General features: G+C 43.9%; 1 pseudogene; it reads left to right on the top strand.

Moving 5' to 3' along the window:
* Positions 1-5817: 5817 nt before the first annotated feature.
* Positions 5818-5935, top strand: LOC126163518 (5S ribosomal RNA; annotated as a pseudogene).
* Positions 5936-18806: the final 12871 nt, after the last annotated feature.

Genomic DNA, 18806 nt, shown 5'->3' with positions numbered 1-18806 from the left:
TGCGTAGGATCCTACGGTCTTGGCGTGCATCCGTGCGTCGCTGCGGTCCGGTCCCAGGTCGACGGGCACGTGCACCTTCCGCCGACCACTGGCGACAACATCGATGTACTGTGGAGACCTCACGCCCCACGTGTTGAGCAATTCGGCGGTACGTCCACCCGGCCTCCCGCATGCCCACTATACGCCCTCGCTCAAAGTCCGTCAACTGCACATACGGTTCACGTCCACGCTGTCGCGGCATGCTACCAGTGTTAAAGACTGCGATGGAGCTCCGTATGCCACGGCAAACTGGCTGACACTGACGGCGGCGGTGCACAAATGCTGCGCAGCTAGCGCCATTCGACGGCCAACACCGCGGTTCCTGGTGTGTCCGCTGTGCCGTGCGTGTGATCATTGCTTGTACAGCCCTCTCGCAGTGTCCGGAGCAAGAACGGTGGGTCTGACACACCGGTGTCAATGTGTTCTTTTTTCCATTTCCAGGAGTGTATATTCTCCATTCTACATACTTGTAGCCCTCTGCAGCTAGAGGGCTCCGAACTGTAGCGTGTAACATGGCGGCGTGTAACGTAGCTACATCGGTGCGTGAGAAACAGTTTGCTGTAATCAAATGCTGCGGCATCTGCAACATTTCGACGCCTTGGGTTCACTGTCATTGTCCATCCTCCATATAGAATTTGCCCCACCCGATTTTCATCTGTATCCAAAACTTAAAGAACATCTTCGAGAACTACATTTTGACAGTTATGAAGCAGTGCAGGCAGAGGTGAGGTCGTGACTCCATCAACAAAGTCAAACATTCTACAGTGACGGTATCAGCAAACTGGTCTATTGGTAAAAGAAATGTGTTCGTCGCCAGGGTGAGTATGTTGAGAAATAAGTATGTTGGCGTGAAGAATAAAGATGCAGAAAGTTAGCAAGATTATTCTACTTAAAAAGGTTTAAGGGTTTTTCACCTAAAAAATTAGGAGGCATTACTTTTCAGCACACCCCCGTATCACTTTTATAGTCATGTGTGCAAAATGATTTGTAGAAGTTTGGAAATGCTAGTAGAAATCGACCTCGCGGTAGATCATTTTGGGTTCCGGGGAAATGTCGGACCACGCGAGGCAATACTGACTCTATCTTTTAGAAGATAGGTTAAAGAAAGGAAAATCTACTTTTGTTGCTTTTGTAGATTTGGCGTAAGCTTCTGACAATGTTGACTGGGCTGTACTCTTTAAATTTCTGAAGGTAGCAGGGTAAAATACGGGGAGCGAAAAGTTACTTACATCTCATACAGAAACCAGACGCCAGTTATAAGATACGAAGGGCGTGAAAGAGAAGCAATGGTTGAGAAGGGAATGGGATAGGGTCGTATCCTCTCCTATATGTTATTCAATCTGTACATTGAACAAGCAGTGAAGGAAAGCAAGAAGAAATATGGAACGGGAATTAAAGTTGAGGGAGAAGAAATAAAAACCTGCGGTTTGTAAATGAGATTACAATTCTGCCAGAGACGACAAAGGACTTGGTGAAGGTGAAAGGAATGGACAATGCCTTGAAAGGAAGCTATAAGATGAACATTAAAAAAAGCAAAAGTCGAGTTAAATAAGGCGATACTGAGGGAATTAGATTGGGAAATGAGACACTAAGGGTGTAGATGTGTTATGTTAACTGAGAAGTACAATAACGTAGGATGACCGAAGCAGAGAGAATATCAAATGTAGAATGGCGATGATAAAAAATGAGTTTTTGGTGAAGAGATATTTGTTAAATTCGAATATAAATTTAAGTGTCAGGCAGTCCTTCCCGAAGGCATTTGTCTAGAGTGAAGCCTTTTACGGAAGTGAAGTGTGGAAGATAAGCAGTTCCGATAAGAAGAGAACAGAAGCTTTTCAAATGTGGTGCAACAGAAGAATGGTTAGGCTACGGGTCGAACGCATAACTAATGAGGAGTTACCGTACATATTTGAGGGGATAAGAAATTTGTGGTGAAGCTTAACTAAAAGAATGGATCGGTTGATACGATACATTTTGAGCCATCAAGGAATCTTCAGTTTGGTACCGGAGAGAAATGTCAGGGGTGAAAATTGCAGAGCGAGACCAAGAGATGAATACAGCAAGCAGGTTGCAATAGTTATTGGGGGACGAAGAGACTTTCACAGTATAGAGTAGCGTGGAGTGTAGTCGGTGGCCGGCAGATGGAGTCTATGCGATGCTTTTTTCTCCGTGCAGTCCTAGTATAAATTAATTCGTAGCACCCAGCAATCAAATCGGCGATGATCAATTCGTCAGAACCTAGTGGTTGTTCTGCGTGGGAGGTTATGTGTTAGGAAACATTGTCTCTGAGATACTAAATATGTGCCCTGGGTGCTGTTGCCCTCATGCGTACTGTATTTCTGATTATGGCAGTTACTTTGCCTACAAATAGAGATCTTCTGCAGTTCCTATCACATTTCAAGAGGTCGTAGAGAGAACATAGCATAAAAATATTTGGACAAAAAATACAAACTTTTTATTGTAATTATAAGTCCAGAAACGGTCCGTTTCTATGTTGGAAGGAAATGTAGACCGTCTCACATTTTTAACTCCCACGCAAATATTGATGTTTCTTTTACGTGATTTTCCTCTGTAGTAGGTTACACCTACGATCAGGTGATGTCACATGATGTCCTCTATTTGGACAGATATCATGAAGGTGACTTTACTTGGCCATTCACCATACCTCACTCACTGAGGGGAAAGTGTGACAAATAAAAAAAATGGCTCTGAGCACTATGGGACTTAACTTCTGTGGTCTACAGTCCCCTAGAACTTATAACTACTTAAACCTAACTAACCTAAGGACATCACACATATCTATGCCCGAGGCAGGATTCGAACCTGCGACCGTAGCGGTCACGCGGTTCCAAACTGAAGCGCTTAGAACCGCACGGCCACACCGGCCGGCTGTGACAAATATTTTTAGGTTTACTGCTACACTGAAATTTATTTAGGTGAACAACTGTAGGGATGAATACTGAAGATGTAGAAAACTTTGTACTGTGTTTATATTTGTAGATATCTTACCCGAGAGGTACCGCGGATTTAGTAGGTGTCGATGAAACATGATCCATGTTCAAAATATTGTTCGAAAATAGAAGTTGCGAAAAGCGCAAATTTGGCCCCTGCCCGAAAAAAAGAATAAATCACTCAGAAGCGGAAGTGGAAACAAAACGATAATTCACGTCTGAGAACATAGGTGATTTTATTTCAGTTATTACAATATCGAGTCAAATTGACAAAGAACTTGCCAGTATGACACTGCAGTTCCACCTAGCCTGGATGCATGCACTGATTCGGTTGCGAGTAGTGTCATAAAGCCGTTGGATCTTCTGCTGAGGCGGGCTGGCCCACAGCTACTATAACTAGGCCTTGATATTCTGGATGATAGCACTGGCACAGATTTGACGTCGGAGCTAGTCCCACATTTGTTCTATAGCGGACAGATCGTAAGATTTTTCTGGTCACAGAAGCACCTCAACATGACGCAACAGTTCGTAGAGAGACGTGCCAGGAATGGATGGGCAGTGTCCTGTTGAAAAATGGCACCACGATGTTGTCACATGGGAGGTAACACATGAGGACGTAGGATGTCCGTGACGCATCGGTGTGCCGCCAGACTTCCTTCAGTCACTACCAGCCGTGACCTCAAGTCGTACCCCATGGCTCCTCATGAGATAATGACGGGAGTAGCACTACTGTACTTACCCAAAATATTTAAAGAGTAGGATCTCTGCCAAGGTCGTCTTTATTCTCGCCGACGATGATCTCTAGGGTAGTGTAGAACGACGGATCATCGCTCAAGACAGTGCTGGACCATTCATCGGCAGTCCATGCTTCCCAATCACGTCACCGCTTCAAATGCAATCGTTTGAGTTGTGGTGTGAACGGCAGCCTACACAGGGGCGGTAGTTCCCCGTGAGGCTATTGCTAATCTCTGACCAATGGTGCGGTATGACAGATTGTTGTAGAGCGTCCATTACACTCTCTCGGAGTGCAGGCGCAGATTAGAAGGGGTTACGATGTGCGTGGTGTACAATACGGTGATGCTCCCTCGAGGCGGTCGGATGTGGTCAGCTGAATCGTTGGTGACGAGTATGCCTACTCTCATGTTCCTATAAACTCAAACAATGGGCCATTGTCATACTCAGATGCCCCAAAACTTTGGATATTGCACGGTATGACCAGCTGGCCAAATGGAGGTCCTCTATCAAACTAGGTAAGGTACTGATAACGCTATCTCACACGAGTGCGAGACATCTCCGTTTCCTTCACACTGATCACTCAGCACCTGGCGCTGTTCCCGCCCCTTATATACCCTTCCAGGCATATTAACAACACTAAACGTCACCAGCGCTAATGCACTCTGGTGGCCGTTATATCTGTCAAAGAGAACTGCAACTCTAATCATGTACACTGACGGAAAAAAAAATCGCAACACCAAGAAAGAGTTGTGGGATATAAACGAATGTTGGTAGGCGTATTTCTACTCCTGATAGGTGATGACTACTCATATTTCACGCTAGTCGCCTAAGAGTGGCGCTAGTAATGCCACTGTGAAGATGCAAATCAGCTTTGCATTAAATAAGCGCTGTGACGCTGGTGGGCGTTAGTTACCTTTGAGACTGGACGTGGTGAGTTGATGTTAGTCAAGAATGCCTTTAAGGCGACAAGACGCCATTACCAACACCTCACAGAGTTTGAACGGGGTTGTGTAATAGGGTTACGAGGTGCTGGATTTTCCTTCTGCGATATTGCAGAAAGACTTGGCTGGAATGTAGCCACTATACATGATTGCTGACAGCGGTGTCACGAAAATGTACGGTCGCAAGAAGATAGCCACGTGGCAGTACCAAGAGGGAAGACCATCGTGTTCGGCGTGTGGTTCTGGTCCATCGCACAGCATCTGCACCAGAAATTTGAGCAGCAGTTGGCTCCACAGTGAAACAAAGAACTGTTGTAAATCGGTTACTTCAAGGACGGCTCCGAACCAGACGCCCTGTAGCGTGCATTCAACTCACCCCAAACCACTACCATTTGCGACTTCAGTGGTGTCAAGTGAGAAATCATAGGAGAGCAAGGTGGAGGTCTGTTGTGTTTTCTGATGACAGCTGGTTCGGTCTCGGTGCCAGTGATGGCCGTGTGTTGGTTAGGAGAAGGCCAGTTGAGAGCCTACAACCAACCTATGTGCGTGCTAGGCACAGTGAACCCACAACTGGAGTTATCATCTGGTGTGCGATTTCGTATAATAGCAGGAGCACTCTAGTGCGTATCCCACGTACCCTGACTGACGTCCGAATTTGCGGTCTGGTGATTCAATCTGTTGTGCTGCCAATCATGCACAGCATCCCACGATGTGTCTTCCAACAGGATAACGCTCGTCCACATACCGCTATTGTAACCCAACATACTCAACAGAGTACCTACATGCCGCCTTGGCCTGCTTGATCACCAGATTTATCTTCAATCGTGCACGTATGGGATATCATCGGCCCTCTACTGCCCGACCAGGTGCAACAGGCATCGAACTCCATCCCACAAACAGACGCCTGGCACCCGTCCAACACAATTCATGGACGTTTCCGTGCTCGCACTCAACATCCTGACGGTTACACCGGTTATTAATGTACCAGCATTTCACATTTTCAATGGCCTATCTCGCGCTTTCATTAATCTTTTATCTTGCAGTGTTAATCATTTAAATATATTACCTAGACAAATGTATTCTCAGAGTTTTATTACTACACATTTATTTTTTGATGTTGCGATTTTTGTCGGTCAGTGTATATACTCGTCGCCAACGGCCTTGCCGCAGTGGTAACACCAGTTCCCGTCAGATCACCGAAGTTAAGCGCTGTCAGGCTGGGCTAGCACTTGAATGGGTGACCATTCGGTCTGCCGAGCGCTGTTGGCAAGCGGGGTGCACTCAGCCCTTGTGAGGCAAACTGAGGAGCTACTTGATCGAGACGTAGCGGCTCCGGTCTCTGAAACCGACATACGGCCGGGAGAGCGGTGTGCTGACCACAAGCCCCTCCATATCCGCATCCAGTAACGCCTGTGGTCTGAGGATAACACGGCGACCGGTCGGTACCGTTGGGCCTTCATGGCCTGTTCGGGAGGAGTTTATATACTCGCCGATGGCGTGTACGTGTACGTGTACGAAATTACATGGACATCCGACCATGTCTTCTGGATGCCTCACTCTTTTTGTCACGCAGTCTATATCGTCAGAAAATGGTGAAAGAAGAAATTTAAACATTCATTGGCTAGAACACATTTAATTGCTATGCGTTTATAATACTGAATACCATAAAAATTTGGTTTCGTCTCGCAGTGAGAGTACGCCTCCATTACTCCATCGTATGAAGCGCTTCGTTGTGAGGGCACAGTTTCACTGATCCGTCATATGAAGGGCCTTGTGGTGGGAGGACACTTTCGATAGTCCGTTATATGGCAGGTCTGGTGCTTAAAGGGAAAACGTTTCGTAAGTTGCGTTACAATATCGCATCCACTACATTTGTTTCATCATTTAGAAGCTTGCGGGGAATAACCAAATTTATTTAGCGCATAACGTTGCCGAGAAAATTTCATATTGTGTGAAGAACGCTTCTGTATGCAAGTGACGTCTCTTTAATATTACAGTACAGTAAAGGATGGTTCGAGTACAATGCAAGTACTGTGCTCAGTGTTCTACGGGAACCATAATCGGCGAGGACTGTGATAGGTGGCGTGACGGTTTTAATCAGACTAGACGAATTACCAGCAGTCTCGGAAAAATGTCGGAGAAAATTGTTGCTCCATTAGACACAGCAAACTACGAGTATAGTGCCAGTAACAACAGTAATGCATCGACTGATCAATTCAGACTCTGTCGCTCAATGTTCGGACTATAACAGGATGTTCGCAATCTCAGCATGAACATTTATACGTATATGTGAACCCGTAGAACAACTGACGTTGGAGTTTTGAAAACACCATCACTGTTATCAAGAGCCTCTGCATGATGCGTGTATAGGTTGTTCGGTGTCTTTGCATCAAACATCAAACATCTAGGGGAGGTAGAGCACATCATGAGGAACAACTTTTGTTATAGAGAAAAAGTTTGCTAACGCTTCCCGGCGACACTAGAAGTCATTTAATAAATTTAAATTTTAATACTGTTTATGACCCTGAGATGTAGCACGGAGTAGGCATTCTGCAGCATGAATATGCAATGTGTGTTGCCTGTAATCCAGTCAACTGCTTCGTATGGAAGCAGGTAGGATGAGTTCCTGATTTGCTAGTAAAATATTTTCTCCACTTGCAAATGCTCGTTGTTAAAGTTTTCTTGTTAAAACCAACTCTGTCAATTTACTGAGGTAGGCAGTATGCAGATGCAGCACACCTGGTTAATAGACCCTGCTAGTTGATTGAGATCTCGTTGTCCCACGGAGAGCTAATTCAATAAAAAGGAGCCCAACGCCGCCATGAAGCATCAGCATTTCGTCTCTAACACAAACTGTTCCGCACTGTATGATCTATCACCCCTAGACATCTGATGCAAAGGCTTTGAAACGTGCCCTGTACACAGTGTGTTTGTGTTAAACTGAGACAACTAAATATTTCGTAAACGATGCACCGTGATAAAAAAAGGTTCTAAGTAAAAAGTTAATGTTAGTAAAGTAGATATCTGTCTGTGTTACAGCTGGCCATCTCCTAACCACCGCTCCTGCTTGGGCGGATTCAACATTTTATTCTCAAATGTGAACTCCCCACTTTTACTGTATATTCGGATTCTGCACAAAAAGTACGTACGATTTACTCAAAACATTGTTTCCAATTCGTGATAGACGGCGCTGTAGTCGACAAACATCAAGTGTGTCTGTTTTTGCATTTGAGAACCGAAGCATTTGATTCTACATTTCACTTACGATGTAAATGTAAACCTTTGTGTACTAACGATTGATGTGTACACTATGTGACCAAAAGTATCCGGACACCCCCAAAAACATACGTTTTTCATATTAGGGGCATTTCGCTGCCACCTACTGTCGGATACTCCATATCAGGGACCTCAGTAGCCATTAGACACCGTGAGAGACCAGAATGGGGCGCTATGTAGAACTCACGGACTTCGAACGTAGTCGGGTGAATGGGTGTCACTTGTGTCATACGTCTGTCCGCGAGATTTCCACACTCCTAAACATCCCTAAGTCCATTGTTTCCGAAGTGACAGTGAAATGGAAACGTGAATGGACACGTACAGCACAAAACCGTACAGGCTGACCTCGTCTGTTGACTGACAGTGATCGCCGACTGTTGAAGAGGGTCGTAATGTGTAATAAGCAGACATCTATCCAGACCATCACACAGGAACTGCATCAGGATCCACTGCAAGTACTATGACAGTTAGGCGGGAGGTGAGAAAAATTAGATTTCGTGGTCGAGCGGCTGTTCATAAGCCACACGTCACGCAGGTAAATGCCAAACGACGCCTCGCTTGGTGTAAGCAGCATAAACATTGGACGATTGAACAGTGGAAAAACGTTTTTTGGAGTGACGAATCACGGCACACAGTGTGGCGATACGATGGCGGGGTGTGGGTATGGCGAAGCCCGGTGAACGTCATCTGCCAGCGTGTGCAGTGCCAACAGTAAAATTCGGAGGCGGTGGTGTTATGGTGTGGTCGCTTTTTTCGTGAAGAGGGCTTGCACCCCTTGTTGTTTTGCGTGGCACTATCACAGCACAGGCCCACATTGATGTTTTAAGCACCTTCTTGTTTGTCACTGCTGAAGAGCAATTCGGGTATGGTGATTGCATCTTTCAACACGATCGAGCACCTGTTCATAATGCACGTCCTGTGGCTGAGTGGCTACACGACAGTAACATCCCTGTAGTGGACAGGCCTGCACAGAGTCCTGACCTGAATCCTACCGAATATCTTTGGGATGTTTTGGAACGCCGACTTCGTGCCAGGCCTCACCGACCGTCATCGATACCTCTGCTCAGTGCAGTCCCCCGTAAAGAATGGGCTGCCATTCGCCAAGAAACCTTCCAGCACCTGACTGAACGTATGCCTGCAAGAATGGAAGCTGTCATCAAGCCTAAGGGTGGGCCAACACCATACTGAATTCCAGCATTACCTATGGATGGCGCCTCGAACTTGTAAGTAATTTTCAGCCAGGTGTCCAGATACTTTTGATCACATAGTGTATGTGCGGAACTTACTATAGTGCTGCAAATTTAATTATACAGTGCAATACGGGTAGCCGTTTCAATTTCCAGTTAGAACCTACGTTTAGCTTGATGCAGGAACAACGATGTGAATGTAATATTTTGCTGTCCCCATTGGGATGCTTGATGTCTGTGAGTCCCCTTGACTCTCACCATTGTTGTGCTAGATTTCGATGAGGATCCAGGGCAGGTGCTCCTGTCACTATCACTTCAAGAACATTTTACCGTATTACAATGGTTATGGTTTTTGGGGACTCACCACAATCAATCCCCTAGGGAACAGAGAACTACTTTACAGTACAAGTAGCTTGTTTGGCAGAAATGTCACTGTTTAGCCATATCATTAGTACTGTACAATCAATCACATTTGCTACAGTTAACTAAAGTCTGAGTATAAACATCAACCGCTGGAACACAAAAGTTTACATCTACGTCGTAAATGAAATGTATAATCAAATGCGTCTGTTCTTAATTAAAAAACAGGTACTTAAAGCGCAATCTGCTACGAACGGGAAACAATGGTTTGAGGAAACTGTACGTAATTTTTGACTTAGAAATTGAATATGCAATAAAAATGGAGGTCTTCCCATTTTAAAATACAAAGCTGATCCCACCCGCGCAGTAGGAGTGGTTAGGACGCGGCCAGTTGTAGCGCAGACAAATGTCCCTTTTACTACTATTAACTTTTCACCTACAACTTTTTTTTGTACGATGCGTTGTTTTCGAGAAATTTAATTTATATAGGGTGAACGAGAATTAACCAACAAAATTTCAAATGTTGTTTGGGAATTTTTTTCTGAGTATTTGAGTACCTGTGGACTCCAGTGGCTCGTTAGAGTGAAATTTTATTTGGTCTGGTTTCTTGTCCTTACTTAACCTTTGTATCTGTATTGCACAGAAAAATCTGCATAACACTGCAGATGTCGATGGTTTGCACTGTTTGTCTCAGTTGGAAACGCTTGTTCCGTTCACTCATGGTACTTGTTGTTCACAATAGTAAGGCTCACTTCAGTCTCCGACCTCAAGATTGCATTCAGTACTGCTTGCTTCTGTCTGTCTCTCTCTCTCTTTCTTTGTCTCTCTCTTTTTGTGATGGAGTTAGTTCTTCGTTGACACGATGACAGTGATACACAGTAGCACGGATTGGTTCATTAATGAAGAGTAAGCCGAAATGCACCTCGTACGTGTATTCACTGTGTGCAGTGGAAGAGCGACACAACGATGCAGTGCTAGAGTGTTCTCCCATCGTTAGCAACCCCATTACACTACTTTCACATCTTCTGAGGCTTATTACATTATTTTGTGTTTTGTGTTGTATTACAGACTTTCCCGCTATTGTGAAGGTATTTTCCCATAACAGAAGTTAACTGTAGCGACGAACTGAAAAATTTACAATTGTACCATCTTAAATGGCTACACAGGATAATTGAAATGGCCTGGGAGTCGAGAGAGGTTCCATCAGACTGGACAAAAGCAGTAATCACACCAATCTTTAAACATGGAAACAGAAAAGATTGTAACAACTACAGAGGTATCTCTTTAATCAGCGTTGTGGGTAAAATCTTCTCAGGTATTGTTGAAAGGAAAGTGCGAGTATTAGTTGAGGACCAATTGGATGAAAATCAGTGTGGGTTTAGGCCTCTTAGAGGTTGTCAGGACCATATCTTTAGCTTACGGCAAATAATGGAGAAGTGTTATGAGCGGAACAGGGAATTGTATCTATGCTTTATAGATCTAGAAAAGGCATATGACCGGGTTCCTAGGAGGAAGTTATTGTCTGTTCTACAAGATTATGGAATAGGAGGCAAACTTTTGCAAGCAATTAAAGGTCTTTACATGGATAGTCAGGCAGCAGTTAGAGTTGACGGTAAATTGAGTTCATGGTTCAGAGTAGTTTCAGGGGTAAGACAAGGCTGCAACCTGTCTCCACTGTTGTTCATATTATTTATGGATCATATGTTGAAAACAATAGACTGGCTGGGTGAGATTAAGATATGTGAACACAAAATAAGCAGTCTCGCATATGCGGATGACTTAGTTGTGATGGCAGATTCGATTGAAAGTTTGCAAAGTAATATTTCAGAGCTAGACCAGAAATGTAAGGACTATGGTATGAAGATTAGCATCTCCAAAACGAAAGTAATGTCAGTGGGAAAGAAATATAAACGGATTGAGTGCCAAATAGGAGGAACAAAGTTAGAAGGTGGACGGTTTCAAGTACTTAGGATGCATATTCTCACAGGATGGCAACATAGTGAAAGAACTGGAAGCGAGGTGTAGCAAAGCTGATGCAGTGAGCGCTCAGCTACGATCTACTCTCTTCTGCAAGAAGGAAGTCAGTACCAAGACTAAGTTATCTGTGCACCGTTCAATCTTTCGACCAACTCTGTTGTATGGGAGCGAAAGCTGGGTGGATTCAGGTTACCTTATCAACAAGGTTGAGGTTACGGATATGAAAGTAGCTAGGATGATTGCAGGTACTAGTAGATGGGATCAATGGCAGGAGGGTGTCCACAATGAGGAAATCAAAGAAAAACTGGGAATGAACTCTATAGATGTAGCAGTTAGGGCGAACAGGCTTAAATGGTGGGGTCATGTTACACGCATGGGAGAAGCAAGGTTACCCAGGAGACTCATGGATTCAGCAGTAGAGGGTAGGAGGAGTCGGGGCAGACCGAGGAGAAGGTACCTGGATTCGGTTAAGAATGATTTTGAAGTAATAGGTTTAACTGAATAGGGGATCATGGAGGAACTGTATAAGGGGGGCTATGCTCCAGACTGAACGCTGAAAGGCATAATCAGTCTTAAATGATGATGATGATGATGATGATGATGATGATGATGATGTACCATTACTCTGTAACGATCCACCGGAGACCATGGGTACCTTATACCACAATACTCAGAAAATATTTCTTAGCCATCTCTGACGTTTTGTCGGAGGAGTTCTGGTTCACCATGCTTGTACACTACTGGACTTGGCAAATTTGATGGCGCAAACGACGAAAATCATTTTGTACTAATCAGTTTTTCAACTTACGGTGAAGCGGACGCGGAGAGACAAGTTCAGTTAATCAAGATTCTCGTGTCCTCGTCGGTCTCACTTTGTGAAATTTCACGGAAGACCGATGGAGTTTCCCAGGAACCCGCAGAGCTCGACCAAGAATTGTTAGGGGCGTGAATGAAGACTGGCAGCGGAAGAGCGCTTCCACTGTGCTGGCTTTCGGAGGCAGGGGAAGGAGGAGGTGAACTAGAGGAATAGAGCAGCGGCGGAAGGAAGGAATAAGGGGAGCAAAGAGGGCGGAGAGCTGCGGAACTGGCAGTCGTGTCGGCGCCTGGCGCTACTGCGAATGACCTCTGCGCCGTCCTGTATAGCCAACACCGCTGGCGATTCTGCGTATTTGGGCGAGGCTGCGAAAATCTCCTCCTTCCAGCTTGTTTTTAAATGTGCAATGCTCCTATCACAGCACATGTTTCCTGGGAAGAGTTAGAGATGTAAAAGAAGGGAAATAACTTCATAACTTACCTAGCAGAGCTTCATAGACATTCAACACAAAGCATCTTGACATGTTGCGTTTTGCTTTGGTCATCAGTCTCGTGACTGGTTTTATGCGGCCTGCCACGAATTATTCTCCTGTGCCGACCTCTTCATATCAGAACAGCGCTTGCAGCCTACAACCTTAATTATTTGCTGGATGTAGTCCAATCTCCGTCTTCCTCTCTAGTTTTTACACTCTACAGTTCCCTCTGGTACCATGGCAGTTTTTCCGTGATGTTTTAACAGTTGTCCTATCATCGTGTCGCTTCCTCTTGTCAGTGTTTCTATACATTCCTTTTCTCGCCGACGCTATGGAGAACATTCTCATTTCTTATCTTATCAGCCCACTTAATTTTCAACAGTCTTATGTAACAGCAAGTCTCAAACGCTTCGATTCTCTTCTGTTCCGATTTCCCCACAGTCTATGTTTCATTACGATATTCTGCTGTGCTCCAAACGCACAGTCTCAGAAATTGCTCAAGGCCTATTATCTGATACTAACATACTTCTCTTGGCCAGGAATATCCTTTTCGCTAGTGTTAGTCTCCTTTTGACGTCCTTCTTGCTCCGTAAGTCATGGGTTATTTTTATTCCCAGGTATCAGAATTCCTTAACTTCATCTACTTCGTGACCGTCGATCCTGACGTTAAGTTTCTCTCTGTTCCCATTTCTGCTACTTCTCATTACTTTCGTCTTTCTTCGTTTTACTCCCTATCCTTATTCTGCACTCATTAGAGTTTTCATTCCATTCAATAGATTCTGTAAGTCTTCTGCACTTTCACTGAGTACAGCAACGCCTTCAGCGAATCTTGTCACTGATATCGTTTCATTTTAAATTTTTGTTCCACTCGTGAATCTTTCTTTTATTTCCATCATTGTCGTACATCCTTTTTAATACAAGATCTTCGTTCTTCGTCTTAAACTATTATTATTACATCTTGGCTCTTGCACAAATTGCATATTACTCGTCTCTTCCTATAGCTTACCCTTATTTTCCTCAGAATTTCGAACGTCTTGCTCCATTTGACATTGTCAGCAAATCCTATGAACATGTTTAGATTTTTCTTTGGCTTCCATTATCAACCGCAACGTCAGAACTGTCTCTGTGGTGCCTTTACTTTTTCTCGAGCCAAACAGATCCTCATCTAACACATCATTAATTTTTTTTGACTTGTTAGTATTACTATCCGTGTTATCCCTCCAGGAACAAACCCAAACCCACTTTAAAGCGTTATCCCGCACTCTATTCACCCAAGAATGACTTTCCGTGCTAGATTTACTTCGATTTTAAGCCACAGTACCTCGACAACTGACAAGGGGTAATGGATAAAAATAATTTCATTTTGACTTTATCCATTTATCTACCTCAGTGCAAAGTTTAAGCCGATAAGTACAAGTTTAAAGTACATAAGCGGCGCTCTTTAAGAACACAGAAGCGGAGTGCTAAAAAAACTCGTAAGAATATGTTTTCTGAGTGTAAAATCTGTATGAAACTAGATTTTTCAAAGCTATTCGTACAATTTGCTGGGCGCGAGGTCTGGTTCGTCGTTCAAACCTTACTTAATATACTGTAACATAGCTACAGTAAGACAGATGTTCGGATGGCAATGCAAATGGCCGCTAGTCCAGGCTAAACCAAAACTTTTTACCAAATATGCCTAGCTCAAATAAGAACCGAGCACCAAGACATCCCCCGTCAACCGGCGTTTCTGCGCGCGGCCTACTAAGAGACTCACATTTGGGGGAACGGCGGTTCAGACCCCCACCTAGATATGGAAATCTAAGTTTTCCGTGGTTTTCCTAAATCATTAAAGGCGCCCTTGAAATGGACACAGTATGTTTAGTTCCCCGTCGTTTCTCAATCCGAGTAAGCACTCTGTCATCAATGACCGCGTCGCCGACGGGCTGTTAAACCCCCAAGCTTTTTTGTCAGGTAGTTTTTGCACAACATTTTTTCCATTTTTATTTATTTATTTGCGTCGGTTGGTGTCGTGAGAGTGCATATGAAGCGGTAAACAAGAAGGATTAATGGTGTCTTAGAAAAAGTGAACAAGAGCTCATAAGAAGTTTTTCGTCAGTTAGAGGGTATAGCCCCTTTGTGTTTTACGACTTTCGTGAGTAAGCAATTTAATTTAATCATGAAAACTGTTGTATGCTTTAATTCCTTGTTTCCAGTTTTTTAATATTTACCATTGGTTGTGAAGTATCGATGACTGATGTAACGCTTTCTATATTGCTCTTTCTTTAGGAGCTCACCGTATTCGTACATATGCCTTCGTCTAACCGGAAACGTCGTGCGTTCACGCAAAGTATTGTGCTGAACCTGTTTTAATAAAGATTAAATACCTAAGCTGTGAATATTCTATCGAATTTATTTTGGTAGTTAACCAGGTTTTTGCTTACAAGGCATTCATTTAAAACAAATATTGGCACGAAAGCGGAATATAAAGAAAAGGTGGGAATGCTGAATTTGGTCTTCCGAAATTGTTTGGCCGCGGAAGATCATAACTTAGTCCCTCCTTTCAAACATTATTGCGATAACTGATTGCACTTTTTCGCAGATCGCTGGAGCAACAAAGAGTACTTAACGACTGGAAAAAAGCGCAGGACATTCTCGTTTCCAAGCAGGGCAGCAGGACAGATGCACACTTGTTATAGACCTACATCGTTGCGTCAATTCGTTACAGAATTGTAGTATGTGACAGTACAGCTGCAAGGTGTGTTGGAATACACTTATATCTGCCTTTACGTGCAGTCTGCAAAGCTACTGTAAACTGCATGGCAAAGGGTGCTCCTCATTGCAGTACGTGTTCGGTTCCTTCATTTTCCATTTACGTCAGGACTGTAGAAATAATAATTGTTTAAAAGCCTCTGTGCACGCAACAATTAGTATAATGTTGTCTTCGTGGTTCTTCGGCGTCGATACGTAAAGGCGTTGTAGCATATTTCTACATTCCTCACTTAGTAACGGTTCTTGAAATTTTGCAAGGAGGCTTTCGTAGGATAGGATCTTTTTCAGTGGTTCCATGACGCTGTTCCGTTGCTCAGACAGACCTGTCACCCTTTGTGCTGCCCTTCATGTGTACTCTTAATATCCCTTGTTAGATCTATTCGTATGCATCCCACACATTTGAGCGATATTCTAGAATAGGTCGCATCAGAGCTTTGTAAGTAATCTCATTTGTAAATGGACTGCGTTTTCCCAGTATCCTACCAATGAATCGAAGTCTGACACCTGCTTTACCTACGACTGAACCTATGTGAACACTCCATTTCGTATTACTACGAATTGTTACACTCTTGTTTTTCTATGAGTTGAACGATTCCAGCTGAGATTCACTAATATTGTAGTCTTCGGATGCAACGTTTCAGCGTTTCGTGAAGTTAGAATTAGACATATACAAACATAAAAAAAAATTTGAAAATATTGGCCCCTCTTTGAAATCTTACCTTCTTTAAACATACTGGGCTTAGCAGCGATCACAATGGAAAGCAATTAAATGTCATGCAGAACAACCTCGATCGCAAAAAAAAAAAAAAAAAAATGGTTCAAATGGCTCTAAGGACTATGGGACTTAACATCTGAGGTCATCAGTCCCCTATACTTACAAGGGGAAGCCACGACGTTTGGAACGCGGATTTACTGCAAACTTCGTACACTCGTAGTACTCCATGAGGACAACTAAATGTGTAAGAAGTAGCGCGTAATTCTCAAGCGTTATTGAACAAATCGCAAGATAATTTCGGTCGTGAAATATATACCTGTGCGTGGCCATTTTTACCATGAAGCGGCGGCAGCCGATTGGTTAGCGTTCAAGCCCCGTGATCGCTGGATCGCTGGATCGTGTCCCTTTCTCTCTTTTATCTTCCGTTTCGGTGCCAGTATAATCTCTGAATGAATTCGATTGTGAGGTCTGAATGTTTGTTTACGTGCATCTGTTTTGTGCTATTCCTTGGTCTGCATGTTCGTTCGTTGCACAAGTTACTGCAAACACGACGACAGACTGCCTCCTGAGACGCTCATCCGCCAGTAGCATCACATTCAGCGTCAGTGTAATTTACATTATCACTAAAGCAACCCGTTTTTTCGTTCCACACGAGCATGCCGATAACGTATGCGCATAACACCCATAAAATCATGGGGCTCTTCTGACAGATCAACACCGCTTTATCTCCTGTTGACCTTCGCAGCCGTACCTTCTTCAACAAACGTGTACAGTGATTGAAGGCTCTGACCCCCTCAACATGTCATCGCCCAGTAGTGTTTGGATACGTCCTACTCCACCGATCGATGTTGCAATCATAACTGAAATAAAGGCACATTGTGTTACCTCACTGCAACTTAATAAATTCCGTGAATTATGTTTGTCCATCACACGGGTGCAATGTATTCTGATAGAGTAAGACGCTCATATGACAAACCACTCTTTCAGCAGCTTAGATACATTTAGTACATGTTCATTTGGTTCATGCTCACTAACAAAATGCGGTGCTTTCAACAACCGCCTTTACTTCCTTCTGTCATTGCATCATGTGAGTACGCTGCTTCTACGTCACGCATTTGGTAAGAATGGTAGGCCTATCGCAGTAAATATGATTTTATGGTTGTACATTGCACAAGGAATTAAAATTTTGATATTGAACAGCTCAGAGTCATACACATTTTTATCTGTCGATGTTCACGTGGTTTCGCTTAAAATCCGGGTTTCAAGTGAAATAGACTTAAAAACTGGTCAAAATTATCTGCTTGCTTTGTTCAGGAATATGTAACTGAAGGTGTTATAACTACTTCCACGTAGGTTTAAAACTAAGAAGCACTAAACGAAACAAAAGAATATATGTCTAACGTCATGCAAAGTTTTTCAGCAAAATACATGATTCAGAAGAAAGTTTGTAATAACAGTGAATCACGTTCCTGACAAAAACGCCTCAACAATTTCATAGTTTGTCCTGTGAGAACGCTTCTTATTGCGTTGATCTGGAGCCAGGATTCCTGCAACATTTTTTTTTTTTGGGGGGGGGGGGGGGTGCGGCAGCGAAGACCTTACAGCCAACAGTGATTAGAAAAATGTTAACATAGCTGCAATTTTCACCGCAGCGCAATAAAAAGAGTTCGACATACAAACATAAGTTCTTAATGTAAAATAAAAGCTGGCCGTTGTGGCCGAGCGGTCCTAGGCGCTTCAGTCTGGAACCGCGCGACCGCTACGGTCGCAGGTTCGAATCGTGCCTCGGACATGGACGTATGTGATGTCCTTAGGTTGGTTAGGTTTAAGTAGTTCTAAGTTCTAGGGGACTGATGACCTCAGATGTTAAGTCCCATAGTGCTCAGAGCTATTTGAGCCATTTTGTAAAATGAAAACACTAAAAGACGAATACCATACATCCAGCAATACTCACTACAGTGCCAAGTTAAATTTAGTGCAATTTACGTAACAGAATAACTAAAAGAGTGTGAAGCACACAGATAAGTTCGTAATATAAATTAAAAACAAAACTGCGAGCCAGGTTGGGAACCCGGTCAGTTCCATGGGAGCATGAAATTCACAGCCATTTATAACTGATAGCGGGACACCGGTGTCGCTTACAAAGATAATATCTACATGTATCGAGCTAGCGATTTAAGACAGTTACACTTGTAGGGAGAGGGTAGCTGCTCGCAACCAATTCTTGTACAGGACCGCTTGTGCAGCTGAGCACTTGTTACACGCCAATGTGACGTGGTTCAGATCGGTCACCGCCGTGTCCAGAAACGACCATTTTCAAACGGGGTAGGTGGACGGAGCACCAGCCGTATGCCAGCCTCATGCGGACGACAGAGATCACATGGCGTCTACTAAGGTTCACCGAGGTGAATCATGGCCGAGAAGAGACGATCGGTTGTATGGCCGCCACGTGGCCACCCTTATTGTGCTGGTGTGTGCGCTATTCAAGTCGCGATGAGCAGCTTTCTTGACTGTCGAGTTGAAATCCGTATAAGGGATCTGTGTTGGGCGGAACTGTCCTTCCGCACTGTTCCTCTTAGCGAGGTTTC

This window comes from Schistocerca cancellata, chromosome 2, assembly GCF_023864275.1.
Source record: "Schistocerca cancellata isolate TAMUIC-IGC-003103 chromosome 2, iqSchCanc2.1, whole genome shotgun sequence".
Lineage (NCBI taxonomy): Eukaryota > Metazoa > Arthropoda > Insecta > Orthoptera > Acrididae > Schistocerca > Schistocerca cancellata.
The sequence above is the reverse complement of the archived record's forward strand: the minus strand, read 5'-3'. Positions and strand labels throughout refer to the sequence as shown.